This window comes from Balaenoptera acutorostrata, chromosome 9, assembly GCF_949987535.1.
Source record: "Balaenoptera acutorostrata chromosome 9, mBalAcu1.1, whole genome shotgun sequence".
Lineage (NCBI taxonomy): Eukaryota > Metazoa > Chordata > Mammalia > Artiodactyla > Balaenopteridae > Balaenoptera > Balaenoptera acutorostrata.
The window spans coordinates 28,752,963-28,769,620 of NC_080072.1; the positions used below are offsets into that span (position 1 = coordinate 28,752,963).

General features: G+C 43.1%; 1 long non-coding RNA gene across 1 annotated transcript in view; it reads left to right on the plus strand.

Annotated features, from left to right (window-relative positions):
- Positions 1 to 1,308: 1,308 nt before the first annotated feature.
- The window catches only part of LOC130708961 (uncharacterized), a 35,107-nt gene continuing 19,757 nt past the window's right edge, over positions 1,309 to 16,658 (plus strand). The window contains exon 1 of the long non-coding RNA XR_009009364.1: positions 1,309 to 1,632. This is a non-coding gene — a long non-coding RNA (uncharacterized LOC130708961). The remainder of the gene's footprint in view (positions 1,633 to 16,658) is intronic.

Below are 16,658 nucleotides of genomic sequence, written 5' to 3' on the forward strand. Positions count from 1 at the left end.
AATTGAAGGGCCCTCCGCAATTGCTCAGGTCATTTCCTTTGATGGCTCTAAGGAGGTTCTGAAACTTCTCTAAATATATCCACGGCACAGGTTTGGACACAGCTAAGGAGTCTGTGGTCATACTCATGACAGGTCTGCTTAAGACATTTTCCAGAATGCGTTTCCTTGACTCACTGCAGCAGGATGCTAACCGGCTTCCCCACCGCCAATTCCCACGGCTTCAATTCATCCTGGATTCAACTGACAGAATAATCTGCCGCAAACATCAATCTTATTGCAACCTCACCTGCCCAAGACCCTACAGAGCCTCCCTATTGCTGCCTGCAACCAACCCCCCCCACTTCAGCCTAGCATTCAAGGCCCTCGTCAATTATGCTGTCCCCGGTGGAACACGGCCAGCCTTATCTCACATTTCTCCTTGACACATCCCCTCTGCTCCAGATAAACCAGTCTGCAGGTCGTTTGTACTTCTGGCTTCCATTCCTGTTTCACCTGCCAGACACCATCCCTGAATTTCCCCTCAGTCTAATCACACTTTTTATTTTCTGTGTTCCCTCATCATATACATATTGTATAAGGATTTTGTTCCTGAAATTAGCTCAGTTTTCATGCTTTACCCATGAAAGCATATCCCTGCTTTGTGTCGTTTTCATGTTTTGTTTTCAGAGAAATTCTATACTAACACACACCATTCCCCACTCTTGTGCTCATAACAGACATTACTAGTCAATCAGGGCACATTTTCCCACTGAGCTGTTTACAGCTTCTGTATCTTTCTCCAAATTAAGCTCCCATTTACCAAAACATGTCAACTGGAGATGGATATGACAGGCAACCTATCTGCTGTCCCTATTCCAGGTAAGAACTCCATCACAGTTCTAGATGGTGGAAATGGAAAGGCTCAGCAAGAGGACAGGGGCCAAGAAGAAAGCCTCTCTATGTGGGACAAGTAGGTCACAGTCAGTGGAATCACTGTCCTCAAGATCGGTGGATGCCTCCCACCAGAACATCTCAAAGGCTTCACAGACTCTCCTCACAGTGACCAAACGGCTGTAGCAGGTCTGGTCCCTTCTATGTTTTGTTAGCTCCCAGTTTAATGGCAAAGAGCAATAGTGTTGTTTTCCCACAAGCCAGAGAAATTTCACTGCATTTCATCTGCTCTGACTGAGTCACATGATCATCCTTGATCCAATCCATTTTGTGTGTTTTTTGGGGGGAGGGTGGAGGGAGTGATATGAAATGACATCATTGGTCAGGTCTGAGTCTCATGCTCCACCCAAAAAACTGGCATAATCGTGCAAAGGGAAGCTGAGGGTTCCAGAAGGCTTAAAGGGTGCTGAGTGTTAACTATCTAAGAAGTGATGTATTCAGAGCCCACGTAAGAGACATCAGTCTAGGTTCTAGGGATACAGTAGTGAACAAAATGAAATTTCACCTGGAGCTTATTCTCACCTCTGTTAAGGTGACACTTGAAAATGAGGGAGAAAACTAGACACAGACACCTGGCCGAAGAGCATTCCACACAGAGGGAACAGCAAGAGAAGATGTGCTGAGGTGGGAGCATACGCGGAGAGTCTGAGGACCATCAAGGATACCAATATGGCTGGAACAGAGGGTGCAAGGTGAAGAGAGGTAGGTGATGAGGTTAGAAGCTAAATGGTGGGAAAGGGGACAGGGTGCCTTTGGGGAGTCTTTAAGGCCATTGTGAAATCTTTGGTTTTGACTGTGAGTGAGATGGGAAGCCATTGGAGGGTGTTGAGCAGATGGTGATATAACCTGATTTATATCTTAAAAGAATCCTTTTCATTTCTCTGTGCAACCAGGGTAGGGGTGGAAGGGGTAAAGTGGAAGCAGGGTGACCAGCTAGGAACCTACTGCAATTTTTAGGCAAGAAACTGTGGTAGCTTGTGCCAGGATGGTAGTGATATAAATGGTAAGAATAAAAGGTTGAACCTGGGAAACATTTTGAAGGCAGGATAGATGATATAGGCTGACAGATTGGATGTGGGGATGCAGAAAGAGAGGGGGCAAGGATGATGCCAAGGTTTGTGGCCTGAGCAAAGGATGGGATGATGCTTCTATAGGGAAGACTGAGGGAAGAGTAAGGCTTAGGATGGAGTGGATTTGCATATTTTGGTTGTTAATAGCTATCAAGTCAATCACTGATATACAAGACTTAGGTTAAAGAGAGACATATGGGATGGAGATTTAAGCTTGGGAGTGCCAGCATCAGGATGGTATTTAAAGCCATGAGAAGAAATATGAAAAGCAAGGAGGCTGTATAGACAACCTATGAGAGAACACGGCCCAGCCTGAGCCCTGCAGCCCTCCACAGCAAGAACTGCGGCAAAAAAAACCTCCATCAGTGGTGTCTCTGAGTTCTAACAGCTCCCCTTCCCAGGACTGCACAGCTAGAATCATTTTTACCATTAGTTTGACTTTTTGCTGAACTCCAATTTTCCTATTTGAATAAGACTTTTCTATACAATTTTAAACATTGTGAATGTTTTCCATGCTTAGCCCCCTAAATATTGACACATCAGGAAGGTCAGCCTAAATTGAACTGCCAAAGCAAATGCTGAGATAGCCAAGAACAGAACTCTGATTTATCTTGGAAGGCAGGACCACCAGGCCTTGGCTTTCAAGGCCAGACCGACCTGCACAAAAACAAAGAAGGCTCTTGGCACAGGATGGACGATGCCATAGCCAGGTCCTGCCACTGCCTGGGCCCTTGGATGGGGCATGAGAAGGTCAGTTGGGCCAGGGGTCCTACACTGGGGCCTCCAGGAATGGGTCAGCATCCTGGTGACTGGTGCCCAGGAGAGCAAAGAGGTTCCTCCATCCTCATTGGCCAGTCTGATTAATCTGGCGCCTAATCAGTCCCCTTTGAAGAGGAGGAGGAGGGATAAAAGAGCAGCACACCTGTTTTCACTTGACTCCAATCCTGAAATAATTCCGTGGCTCCTATAAGATTTGAAACAAATTAAATTTGAAAGGGCAGAGAGGGCAGCTTTGAATGGTTGGCTCTGTCAAGAAATGTGGGTTTTCACTCCAGGAAATGGCTTAACTGGGAGATTGCATCCCCCAGCTGTGGTGGCTGTGTTGGCTGTTAGTAGAGGACCATGACTTGGGCTTTTTGTGGCGGGTGCTTTTGCCCTATTATCCCTGACATCGAGCTTTTGCTTTCTGGACGTTAATAATGTCAGAGAAAGGGTATAATAATAATGACATGAAAGACGGTGTCAAGAAGGGAAAGCATTCTACACTGTTTAGGGAATCTGTGTATTAAGGAAAGACACATTCTGTCATACGGGGTGACAGTGACAAATACAAATCTGTTCAGCCCAACACAGGGAAGGTTATTGTTGAGCAGGACCCTTAGAATTATTTGGTTCATCCTTTCTTTTAACACATGAAGAGACTGATGCCTGAAGGAGCTACTGTTATAGGCAAAGCTGCGATATCTGAAGTAGCTGTTCCAGGCTGGAGCTCTACCTATACTTATTTTTCAAGTGGTCCCCAGGATAAATGATGGGAAGTATTGTCAGGAGAGTCCCAGACCTGCCTCGATAAGCACCTGTACCTTATTCACTAGAACCTGTTGTACCTTATTCAGGAGGCTGGGGATGAGGAGGCAGGAGTGGAACAGGTGGAAATTCTTCCTCTGGACCAAAGGCAATGATGAGAAAGAGAAGACTTTTCTCCCAGCTTCTGGATGGTCCATTCCTTCTTCTACTGTTCATCCTTTTACCCACATACACTTTTCTGAGCATCCCCCAGGTGCCAGGCAGTGGGCTGCTGAGATGGAAACTGACAAGTGGGCCTCTCTCATACTCACAGGTCTGTCACTTTGATCTTTGTTATAGACACAGCCAGATGTGACCAGCCTGGCAACCTGCCTTCTTGTTCTGTGGCCAAAAAGAGGTTGGACAGAAAAGTTGAGAGATATGAGGTCACTGCCTTTTATGGTCTCCGTCATTAATACCTCTTCGGCAGCAGGCAGAATTTTCCTGTCTGGGACCTAGGGCAGTTGATTAAGCTCTGCTGCTAGCCCAGGGTCTGATCCTGGCTGATGTTAAGGTCTCCCTTCATCCCCTCCACAGAAAGGGAAGCTAAAAGACTCGATTGCAAGGCCACTTTGACCTTTGCTTTGGGATCCTTTCAGACTGAAAATTTCAATCAGGCCAAAGCACAGAGCCCTCTCTAATGAGGATTTGTCAAGACCTTCTGTTTGATGAGGGGTGGATTCTTGTGGCTGTGTCAATTTTCCTTCTCACTGATGTTCCCGTGGCCTTTGATAGCACAGATCACACACACATAGGTGTGTCTTTCATGCTCCGGAGCCTCGTGGGCAGGGGTCTGCCACACCATCATTAATATGCACCTCAGTGAAGCTGGTCAGGAAAGTGAGAGAAATAAAAGAGCCGAGGTTCCCTTTTATGTGAGCTCAGGAAACTCACCGTACACATGTGTTAAAATGGAGATAGTTCTCCAGAGAAAAAAAGACCCATAGAACAAATTATGGTCACTTGTGTCAGTGACGTTTCAAAATTAGAACTATTCTCCTTAAACATCGCTCAGTCCTATACCCTCTCTTCTCATCAGTCATTGTATTGGTGAGAGGTTTTTGGTTGTGAACAATAGAGGCCAATTCTGGAAAACTTAAGTGAAGAAAGAATATGTTTGGAGGCCAGAATTTAGCTTTAGAAATAGGACAGGGCTTCCCTGGTGGCGCAGTGGTTGAGAATCTGCCTGCTAATGCAGGAAACACGGGTTCGAGCCCTGGTCTGGGAAGATCCCACATGCCGCGGAGCGACTAGGCCCGTGAGCCACAACTACTGAGCCTGCGCGTCTGGAGCCTGTGCTCCGCAACAAGAGAGGCCACAATAGTGAGAGGCCTGCGCACCGCGATGAAGAGTGGCCCCCACTTGCCACAACTGGAGAAAGCCATAGCACAAAAACGAAGACCCAACATAGCAATCAATCAGTCAATAAAGAAATCTTAAAAAAAAAAAAAAAAAAAAAAGAAATAGGACAGAAACAAGTGGGCTCTAGGTACAGGCAGAACTAACCATTTAGCCAGCTACACTAAGCACTACTTCTGAAATAAATGTCCTCTACTGATTTTCCCGTCCTTCTCCCATCCTTCAATTTTTATACAAGGAGAGAGAGGCCCAACGGCCCAGTTTGGGTGACGTGGTTACGCTTTGGGTAGCGAGGGCTGCTACGTACGATGGATGGGAGAGGTAATTCTTCAGAGGATACCAGACATGCTGTTCACTAGAAGGGCTGGTTGCCAGACAGCCCTGTATGTCCACATCTGTGCTAGCGTCAGTAGCCCTACTCATTCTATTTCCTTCTTAAGTCTCTCCCTTTTTGTCTAGCCCCACTGCCTCTGTTGTGTTAAGGTCTACCTCAATAGGGTAGCTATAAGGAGCACAGGAAATAGCATAAGAAATTGCTTAGCATCAAGTCTAGCATTTGGATGAAGGATATTATTAACTGCTTCTGAATTTGGTTTTTTTTTTTACAACTATATATTTTTTATGCAATAATAATTTTGTTTATGCTTTTTTAAGGAGCCAAGATTTAATCCATGATTATAAATATCAGCTTGAACAAAGAGTATATTTTTTTATTGAATGAAAGATTCTTTAAATTCTATTGTGCTATAAAATTTTCAAAAGTTTATATATATATGTTTTAAAAAAATTCTTATTGGAGTATAGTTGATTTAAAAAGTTGTTAGTTTCTGCCGTACGGCAAAGTGAAACAGTTATACATATACATATATCCACTCTTTTTTAGATCCTTTTCCCACATAGGCCATTACAGAGTATTGAGAAGAGTTCCCTGTGCTATACAGTGCTTTTGAATTTGAATAGACTCTCTAAGCGATCTCTTCCTCTCATCTCCCCCCACCCCCAATCTATCCTTCATAGCCCTGCCAGAATGAAATTTATGAAATGCAAATCGAATCATGTCATGCCTCTCCTCAAAACCTCCTGATGGCTCCCATTGCCTGAAGAATAGTCTCAAATTATTAGCCTGACATAAGGCTGCATATTTACTCCTTTATTCTGTAGTATCCTGGTAAATGTTTAATGACCAGTGCTCTGGGGGTGGAGGGGCAGGAAATTTATGCATACATATACATACATTCATTTCTTATAAATTTTACCGATATAACAGATACATAGCATACTCTTTACAATGAATAATAATAGGAAACTACTCAGAGGTGTGAATACCAAGAGGTGAAGACCAGGCGGGGCTATCTTGGAATCTGGTGACCACAGCCTTTAATGAACCAAAGCTCCCTTCATTTTTCTCATCTTTGGACCACTGTAGGAGAAGGTGAGGTCTTTCAAGTTGCTTCAGATTTGGCCTTCGTAAATTAAAGTTCCTGGTATGAATGACGCTTAGAAACCTTGGTGCTATAACATAAAAATACTGGTTGCTAGAAATTCAGATATGAAAGAGCAGTTTTCAGAAGATGCAGCTGAAATTTTCTCCTTGGACTCTAGAAACACACACACTGTCACAATTCCTTTGCTGCCTGTCAGATTTTCACAGTGGAAACATTCTTCCTGAGATGAAGTGAAATTAATCTTTGCTGGGTAATCTCACAGCTTTCATAATCTAATATACATATATACTTACAACAAGTGCACATTCCACAAGAGTAAGTACAGCTCAAGGGGTCCAGTTTTCTCTTGGGAAAGTTGGCAGAACTGACATCATTTTCTTCTTCTACCCTGTGGGTATTTCCACCTGGTGACACCTGGTGCAAACTCCTTTGCTTCCAGTCATGACAACGCTTGGACACCATGTCTCATCTCATTAAATTAGAAAAGGCTCAGGTTGGAATCTTTGAGCATTTCTCTGGCCTTCTCCCTTTACTCATCAGACTATTTATTTTCTTGCTTCCTTGAATTCTATACAGAGCTGGGGACGATGTATGATTTAGATTAGTTGACAACACGCATGAATAGGGCAGCTCTGTAGGCTCTGGAAAGCTGCCCCATCCCTAACTATACCTCAAGTCCTGCTCATCTTCTCTCCCCTCCTATGGGGTCAGTCATGAATCTCAGGCAAGAAAGTTCAAGACCATCAACAGTTAGAGCAAAACATTGAGTTGGACTGTAGGCTCTGGGCATGCATTTTCATTTTATGTTACTATTTTATCTTGCTGCTGAAGACTTGATCTGAGATTTTCTTACAACCTTTGGTAAGCATCACTCTTCTTTGGGCATCACCATCACTTTATTTTAATAAGCATTTACTAAGCACCCACTGTGTGTCAGCAGGTGTGAAAGGCATTGAAGACATGGAGTCATGGTTTAGTGGGATAGATATCTAAGTAGTAGGTGCTAAGCCTGTGATAAGTGCCAAAGTCAGTGGAAGGCTAATAGGAGACTTCACCAAGGAGACAATAAATGAGTTGAACCTTTAAAGAGAAGAATACTTCACGAAAATGAGAAAGTGATTGACAGGATCCCTACCACCTCCAGCCTGTCCAAAAACATAGAGATAGGGACCTCAGGGGAATTTGGGGGCAAAGGTAAGAAGTGAGGCTACTCTTGCTGTCAAGCAGGAGAGGGTTTTCAGCACCCTTTTGGCTGAGTCTCTCTACCTCCATCGTTCTACTCCACAGGAAGCCACGGAATTATGCCAGAACAGAATTTAAGAACAACTGCTATGCACAGTGGGAAGCTTTGGAGGTTTTTATGTAGGAAAGTGAAATTACCGTGTGTGTGTGTGTGTGTGAGAGAGAGAGACAGAGGCAGAGACAGAGAGACAGGGAGAGAGAGGGGGAGAAGTAACTGGCATTAGCACGGGGATAGCTGTGAAAGTGAAACCAGTTAGAATGCAGTAATATAGACTATATTAATATACACTACATAATATATAAATGAGATTTAGTATAGGATTTGGCTCACAGGGAGGTTGAGAAGTCTCCAGATGTACCATTTGCAGGCTCTAGAGCCAGGAAAGTGGATGGTGTCATTTAGTCCAAGTCCAAAAACCTGAGAGCTAGGATGGCCAACGTCTGAGAGCAGGAGATGTGTGTCCCAGGCAAGCAGAGAGAGACTTTCCCTTCCTCTGCCTTTTTGCTCTGTTCTGGGCCTCAATGGACCAGATGGTGTCACCCACCTCGGTGAAGGAGATCTTCTATACTCAGTCTACCAATGTAAATGCTGACCTCTTCCAGAAACACCCTCACAGACACACCCAGAAATGTTTTACCAGGTAGCTGGGCATCCCTTAACCCAGTCAAATGCACACAAAAATTTAACCTTCACGCAGGCTGTTGTGCTAGCCCAGGCAAGACTCATGGGGGCCTTGGCAGTGGAAATCAGAGTCTCTCTTCAGAATCTTAGCTGCATCCCCAGCTGAACCTGGGACCCCCTCATAACCTCTCCTTTATGTCGCTGCCCAGACCTGCTTGAAGACTGCAGGTGACAAGGGACCCAGGACCTGCTGTCGGCTTGCTCCACCTTTGGATTTTACTTCTATTAAGAAAACTATGGCTTGGGGCAGCTTCCATCTGTTGTTTTTCTCACTGCTTGGGCTGAGGAGCAAATGTAAACCCTCTTGCAGTGGCAGCCTTTGCATGTTTCCCTGTTTTCTCAACTCAACATTTGTGCGGTTGCCAGCGTATGTCAGGCTCTGTGCTGTGTGGTAGGTTTGCAAAATGAATAAGCCCTTACCCTTGAAGAAAGAACTGCCTCTTTTGGGGGTATAGGAGGTCAGGCTCATAGTAACATCGTACTGCATACCCATGAACACACTGAGTAAGGAGTAATAAATTCAGTCCGATTTTGGTGGGCGTTGGGAGGTAGGAGAAGCCGAAGGGAGATTGCATTTACTCATTAGTGAGTAAATGAGTGGAATTTAGTTTTATGAACAGAAGGGAGAGAATGGAGAAGAAGGTAAAGAGAGCAAGGCAGCGGGGGAAAGGGAAGGTATGAGTGTGCACAGGGAGGTGGGAAAGTCCATGTGCAGCCCCATGGCCCCTTCTTTCCACCCTCAGTCTGTGACACAGCTGATGAAATATCAGTTCAGTGTGTCCTGCAGAGCCAGGCTGCTGGGACTCATAACCTGGCAGTTCCATGTATCAGGCTATTCAGTCTTGGGAAGGTTACCTAAACTTTCTCTGGCTTAGTTTCCTCATTGGTAAAATGAGGGTATTATTATTGACTTTACAGGTTGTTGTACAAATTAAACAAGTTAATCCATGTAGAGCAATTAAAACAGTGCCTGCCACACAGTGAGGGCTCTGTAAAGGTTCTCCTGGAATCTGGCATGTTTTGAACGTGCAACAGTTATGAACAGCAGGGTATAGATTCTACTGGAATTTAAGAAACAGTTCCTCTGGAGGTGGGTGCTGATTGGATCCTGAAGGGAAGAGAGGAAGAACTGAAATTCACCCTGTGACCATCCCCACCCTAGAAGGGTTATGACTTTGGTGCTATGTGGTGTCCGTTTGTGGTGGACCAAGAGGTCAGCTCAGCCTAGAGGAGCTTTCCCATCATCTTGGTTTCCTAGGGCCTTTCCCAAAGGTGCCTTCGGATGGGCTCAGGAGCAAGCTGTTCCTCTTATGGCAGCTGGAGTTCCTGGCACAGGGAGTGTGGATTCCAGGAGAAGCCACGGAGAGCTGGAGCCTCTGGGATTGGTATGTCTTTGAAGTTAAAACCTCTGGGCATCTGTGCACTTAGGCGGAGGCCAGAGACCACTGGGCTGAGCAAGGTCAATGCTATCTCAAGCATGAGGACAGCATGCCCTTCTGGCCCAGGGGCAAGCCTGGCCTGGGTCACTTAGGCATGAAACTCAGGAATCAAGCAAGGCCAAAATGATTTTCACTGTGATATGGGAGAGTGAGCATTGAAGTTGGGACCAGGAGCCCCTGGCAAATGTGATCTGAACTAGTCATTTCAACTGTCTGAGTCTGGGTCTCCCTCTCCTTACCTGTAAAGTAGCTATAACAGTTAACCCAGCCCCACCCCCAATGCACTGTCTATCCCAGAGTGACGATAGAGATCAAATGAGATAACGGGATTGAAAGTCCTCGTGAAAATGGGAGACTATGCAGTTCCTGAATGTGCTCTTGCCTCCCCAGGTTTACCCCAGTAATACCTTTCTACCATGTTATCACCTGTTAATCTCCATACATTTTTATGTTCTTTCTTCCTTTCTCCCTTCTTTCCATCCTTCCCTCCTTTCCTTCAGTCTTTTGACTCTCAACTTAGTTATTGCATCTTTAGAGAAGACTTCTCTGTCCCTAAGATTGAGCTGGGTGCTGTTTCCAGGTCCTTCTACATAAAGCCCCCTGTATTCTCATAATCATAATACTTTTTACACTCTATTGGAATTGCCTTTTAATTCACAGTCTTAATGACAAGATTATCTTAGTTCCTCAAGGGTGGGATTATATCATAATTCCTATAGTAATCCCAGAATTAGAATTGTTTGGGGATGCATATTTGAATGAATGAATGAATGAATGAGTGAATGACTAAATTGCTATGCAGATGTAAATAGTTTATCATAATATTGTTCAACTGACATTTAGAGTTTGACTCCCTTGTTCCAGATTCTGTATTAGGGGCTGGGGATACAAGGATGGATAGACAAAAATCTTTCTTCCCCTTCCCACTCACAGTCAAGTAGGAAAGTCTGAGGTATAAGTGAATAGTTACCACAGACTGCAGCTCAGTGGACCACAAGAGAAGTACAGACCAGATGCTGTGAGCCTTCGGAATGCACTGTGAGACATGCATGATGTAATGCTATGACTTGTTGGCACTGCCTTACGACATGTGATACCAAAAACATCATAAAATGATTTTAAGCAGCTGAGACAATGTTAGGTGTGTCAAGATGAAAATGCCTCTTGTCCAACCCTCCCAACCTTCCTCTCCTCCCATAAAAGTTTTTCTCCTCCTGCTCCTCCTCCTAAAATAGACTCCAGGAAAAATGATGACATTGATCTACTTTAGAAAGAATGCCAAGGTTCCAGCATCCTCCCAAAGACATGTTTTCAATTATGAAAATCTTCTAGATCAATCTTGCTTTCTCCATGACTCTAGTGAGTTTCTTTACCCAATTCTTCTGTGGAGATGGAATGAACAGACTCTGTATTGAGAGCCAGGGAACCTACACTCTAAGCCAAATTCTAATTAGCTCTGTGACCTTCCACAAGTCACTTAATATCCCAAGAAGATTTTTCATATTCAAGCAAGGTTTTTGATTCTAGGTGTGGTTATAAGATAGTGTGAGGCCTACAGTCATCTTTAAATTCTCATTTCCTAATCATCACCATTCCCCTTCCACAGATACCCTATAAAAATCTTGTTAATTTTTCATTTACAATGTTTTCTGTAGTCATTGCTTTCTTTCTATCTCCAACTTTAGTTTAAGATTTTACAAGTATCAATCCATCATTTTGAGGGTCCTCTCAGTAGGCCCTCGGTTAAGGGAAAGAAATGAAGATTAAGAGTCCAAAGCAACGTACAAAAGATTGCCCTTGAAGAAGTGTAGGTGTGTAGGATTGATCTGAGAGCGAAGAGCATCTGAGGTCAGCACAACTGGCAAAAATTGCCATCTCTCTGAATCTCAGGAGAGCCCAAATTCAGACAAGTCTTAGTCCAACCCTGGCCCAGAGGGGTAATATATTGAAAGAAAGAAAGTGAAGAAGAGAGAAAAGGAAAGACCAAATCAGGGAAAGAAAGTTGCAAGTATTCCGGGGTCACGGGTTCATACTCCTTGATCAATAAGACCTCACAGCTGCCTAGGAGATGTGGATTTTATTTTATTTTATTTATTTATTTGTTTGTTTGTTTGTTTATTTTTACAGAGACATCAATGGTTTAATGGGTGGGGGATCTTACACTCCTGAAGCAAGGTCCTGGAGATACACCCCACCGTGTGCTGTGCACAGCAGGAGGACAGGGGGGCAGTCTTCACTCCCTGGGGGAAGGGGAGGTTGCCAGTTATAGGGGAATTGACCTCAGGTTGGCTTAGTTACCAGGGAAACCAGCAGAGGCACGCCCCTCACCACCCCTTCGATAAGAACAATCATTAGCTGGGGCTTGGGGCAAGTAAGCAGGAAGGTCAGTCCCGTGAGTAGGGCCCTGGTCGGGCACAGGAGGTACCAAGAGCAAGAGAACAGCCATCTTGAGTGGCCTGACCCCACGCTCCATCTCTTCGTACCCTGCATGACCCTCCCAATCGTGGTCCGCCCCTCTTCCTCAATACCCCTGGGGTCAGGTATGCAGGGGGCACTGCAACCAGACACCACAAACACCCAGAGCCACCCCCACGGGGAGGGGTGGGCCTCGGCTCTGAAAGAAACATGCTGGTGGCCTGGGCAGGAGTCAGCAGCCACGGTGCAGGTCTGCCACCCCATGTTACATTGGGTGCCGTCAGGGGTGGACCCATTACGTCTTTCCAAACAAAAAATAGTCCCACTGGGTAGACTTGTGTGTCCAGAAGCCAACCTATTCCATTCCACACAGCACAGCACAGAGACGCTCATATATAGTAACATTTACCGACAGGGGTCCTTCTGACGTGGAGACGTGGATTAGTATCTTCTTTGTGTACTTGGCCCACGGCCATAGAGCTCTTGAGTGACAGGCAAGATCTGAATTCAGGTCTTTAAACTCAGGGTTCTTTGTGACAGGTAGATGAGTGGCATGACAAACACTAGAAACTCTTCACATTCTGGCATCGTGGGATTTTTTCCAATCTGCTTTCAGGAGGGTGTCAAACCTTTGTTGACTCACACTGACATAGTTCCATCTTTTTTTGTTTCCTTTTTAAAAAGATAGGTCTGTGATCCTGGCATGGGTAGAAAGGTTGTATATTTCTGAGTCATTAAATCAGGTGTTCATCCTACAGACTTCTGTTTTTCATCAGACCTCTTGCTTCTGATATACCAGATTTAACCTTATACTAATTTGGGCTTCATTCCCTTAGGCCAGACAGGTACATCTGGTGAATTCTACCTGCATTTTCAGATTGGAGCTAAATTAGGCATTGAAATATGGCCACATACATAAGAGCACCTGCATTTAGTCATCTTCCCGTTTTCAAATGCTAGCCTAAAGGCTTGGCTCTTATCTATATTTAAAACCGACATTGTTAAATGCATAAGCACATCTGAATTATTTATATTTAGTTTTATACAGTCTCCAGCTGCAACCGTATATTTCAATATCTTTAAATTCTGCGTTGCCATCTGGACCAGATTGCTGCTAAATCAAATCAGGTAAACGTTACCTTTCCACTACCTCTGATTTATATCAACCATTCATTTCCAAAAGCACAGCCCTGTTAAATCCAATCTACTTTCAGAAAGCTTTTGAAATTAGCTCAGTTTTGAGGATTAGATATTTGTTCTTTGCAGCTTCAGCTTTGAAAAGGCTATTTGGATAGATAGAAAAGCAACGTGGAACCAGCAGAGTTAGAAGCACTAGATTTCATTGATTACTGGGCAAATCTTCTGAGCCTGACTTCATCCAATTACTCAAGACTTTTCTGTAATCAAGTTATTGTGAGCCAGTTTATAGACCACAGAAATAGAATATGCAAGTTTGAAAGTGTTAGGGTGTTCCCTATAATTTAATCTGGCATCTCTCTGAGAGGGAGGAGAGTTTTAGCCAAATACTTACAAGAAGGATGGAGAGACTGAACTTTCAGAATTGTATTTTTGTAGTTTACTTTACTTCTTTTCCTGGAGATAAAAAGTGGGGTTTGATACCAAACAAATCAGGGTCAATCACTTTCCACTTTTCCTAATAAGAGTCCAGGTCTGAGATGCTTTTTATTGGTGAAAACAATAATGGCCTATAAGTTTGTCAATAAACAAAATCAATCAACCTATACCTCAAGTAAAGCATCAGAGTGTTTTATATAGAAAGAGAGAAGGAAGGAAGGGAGAGAGAGAGGGAGGGAGGCCAAGTACAAAACATACTAAAACATCAGGGTAATAGGAGCCTGGATGATATGCTCACATTACATATATTTATGTACAGTCGCCTGCAGATATTACCTTTCTCTTTCTTAACTCATATAATTCCGAGTCTGAACTCATTTAGCAAGTCTAATGACTAGAACATGAAATATTTTCCAAATGGCTCCACTGAATGGATCTGTAGTCCATCAGCATACAGTTGGAATGATGTCATACATGGTTACATTTTAATCCTTCCTGTATTTTCTAAATGGGAATGGGGAGGGGGGAAGCTGGGAGAAAGTGGCTGTCATATGATATTCTTAGCCTGAATAACTGAATACAAATCCTAAATGTAAGAACAGGAGAACCTGTTCTTTCTCAGTATGACCTAATGCTGATTTTTCTTGCACACACAAAAAAGGAATATGCCACTCTTTAACGGTAAATTACCATTGGTGGTAAATGTGCCATGTGAAGGAAGCCATAAGTCATTATTATTGACCTATTATGATTCATTCTACTTTACCCCGAATTAAATAACAACGTTCTCTTTAGGATAATACACTTTTAGTTCGAGCGTTCTTTTGTTCTCGTGCCTGCTACATTTTCCAATCACACAGCTTTGGGGGCAGACACTTGACTTGCAGAGCGGGCACCTCATCATAATCACCAGTTGTCCTTCATTTCTGTCCCAAGCACAGGAGAGGGTTTTTAGTCTCTGACTTAATGGCTTCTCATTGCACTGTATGAAATTAAAACTTTCATCCAGACTAAAAGGAAAGCTGAGTCTCCAAGCTTGTTAGCTTTGTGTGTAGTGCAGAGTCAAGAAGGAAAAGCCAAGGAGAGAAACTCATTCAGCTAAATGGAAAGGGGATAAATTCAGAGAATTTAGGAGAAATCATTCTTGAAGAATAAATACAAATTAGACTTCTTAAATGAAAGAAAAAGCAAAAACACACTATAAATCTTTGGAGAAAACAAGAACCCTTACCCCAGGAGAGAGAAAAATATAAATTGGAAAGTAGAGAAAGGGACTTAATTAAAGAAAACTTTATTAAAAATATTCAAGAGTGGTAGTTATCTCTGGGTGCGGGTAACACAAATGGTTTTATTTTTATTTTCTTACCTTTATTGTCTGATATATCCGCACTTAATATGTGTTTCTAGTTTAATAAAGCATATATATTTAAAAGAGAGGGGCTTCCCTGGTGGCGCAGTGGTTGAGAGTCTGCCTGCCAATGCAGGGGACACGGGTTCGAGCCCTGGTCTGGGAAGATCCCACATGCCACGGAGCAACTGGGCCCAGAATGAGAAGTGCAAAATATTTAAGTGGTAAAAGAAAAAACAGCAAAACCAAGCAGCAACACATAGAAAGAACTAAGTGTTCTGGTTACAGGGCTTGATGGTGATATTTCTTTGAAAAAAAAAGTTGGGGGAGGGAGTGGAGGCAACCATTCCAGAAGCATAAAGTATTATTCATAAATGAAGAGCAAGCCCTCAAACTATGTTCAAGGAAAATGGACAGTATGTTGCCCCTCCCAAGAACTTAAATCAAGTATTACCAAGGAGAAGGAAGTGTTTCTAGAAGAGAGAAACAGAGGGTAAATAAAGGGCAGACCAGAAAAATTATTGTTAGTATAAAAGTGTATGTGTGCCAATTAGTAATAAATATTGTAGGAATAAAAACAGCCTTTAGCATGAAGAAGGAAGGCTAGTTGTTAATTAAGGAAATTGAGAGGCGTATTGGACATCTAAAATATCAGGAAGGAGGATAATGAAAGCATAATTGCAGATAAAAATTATAAGTGTCAAAAATGACTGAAGAGCTCTGAAGTTGCAAATGAAATGGAAATATCAAAGCCATGGAGATAACATATTACTTGTGTCTTAATTGCTGTAGGTAAAAAGCAAAGGGGAGAGTGATGACGGCAGAGTACAGGAAGCTGGGGTCAGACCCGTTTTTGAGAGGCGCTCTCAAGAGGGCAGAGCTCGGAATGACAGCCCTGAACAGGATGACAAACTATTTATTCAAAGGTATTCATTCTCAGGATAGTGCATTTTAAAAAACTGGGACAGTCTGGATGTTATCATTTTTTTGTCTCTCCCAGAGGCTTTTAGGTTGAACCATATGAAATGGCTGGTATGCTACGGTTACTGAATTGGCTGTTTCGAATGGTTCATTTAATAGAATGTTCAGGGTAACCACTGCTTCAAGTTAAGATCAGTTGTTTGTAGAATATTTCTTGGAATCCCTTATGCAAAACATAATTTTGGAAGTAAAGAAAAATAAATCATTTATAGCCCAAAGCTAAATCTTTCTTTAGCACGTGTTCATTTCTCTGTCAACTCCTGAGGGAGGCTCCCTGTTTTTCCTATTGTATGTCCCAGGTGCACAGACACACAAAAAATGTTTGTCCCTGAGCGATAATTATGAATAAGACCCCAAATACAGCTTTTGCTGAGTTGTGAAGTGAACTATTTCTTTAAATGAAAACAAAATGTGAGCTTTTGGAGCAGAACCTGCCTTGTGTCCCGACACACCTTTCTGGATGGCAATCATGTGCAATGTTATTAGCCTTTCCATGGCATTCTCCCCATATTGGAAGTTCCTTAACAATAAGTAAAATAAACGACCAATACTGAACATCATTAAATGAGTCTAATTCTGCTTGATGGATATTAACAAATATTTACA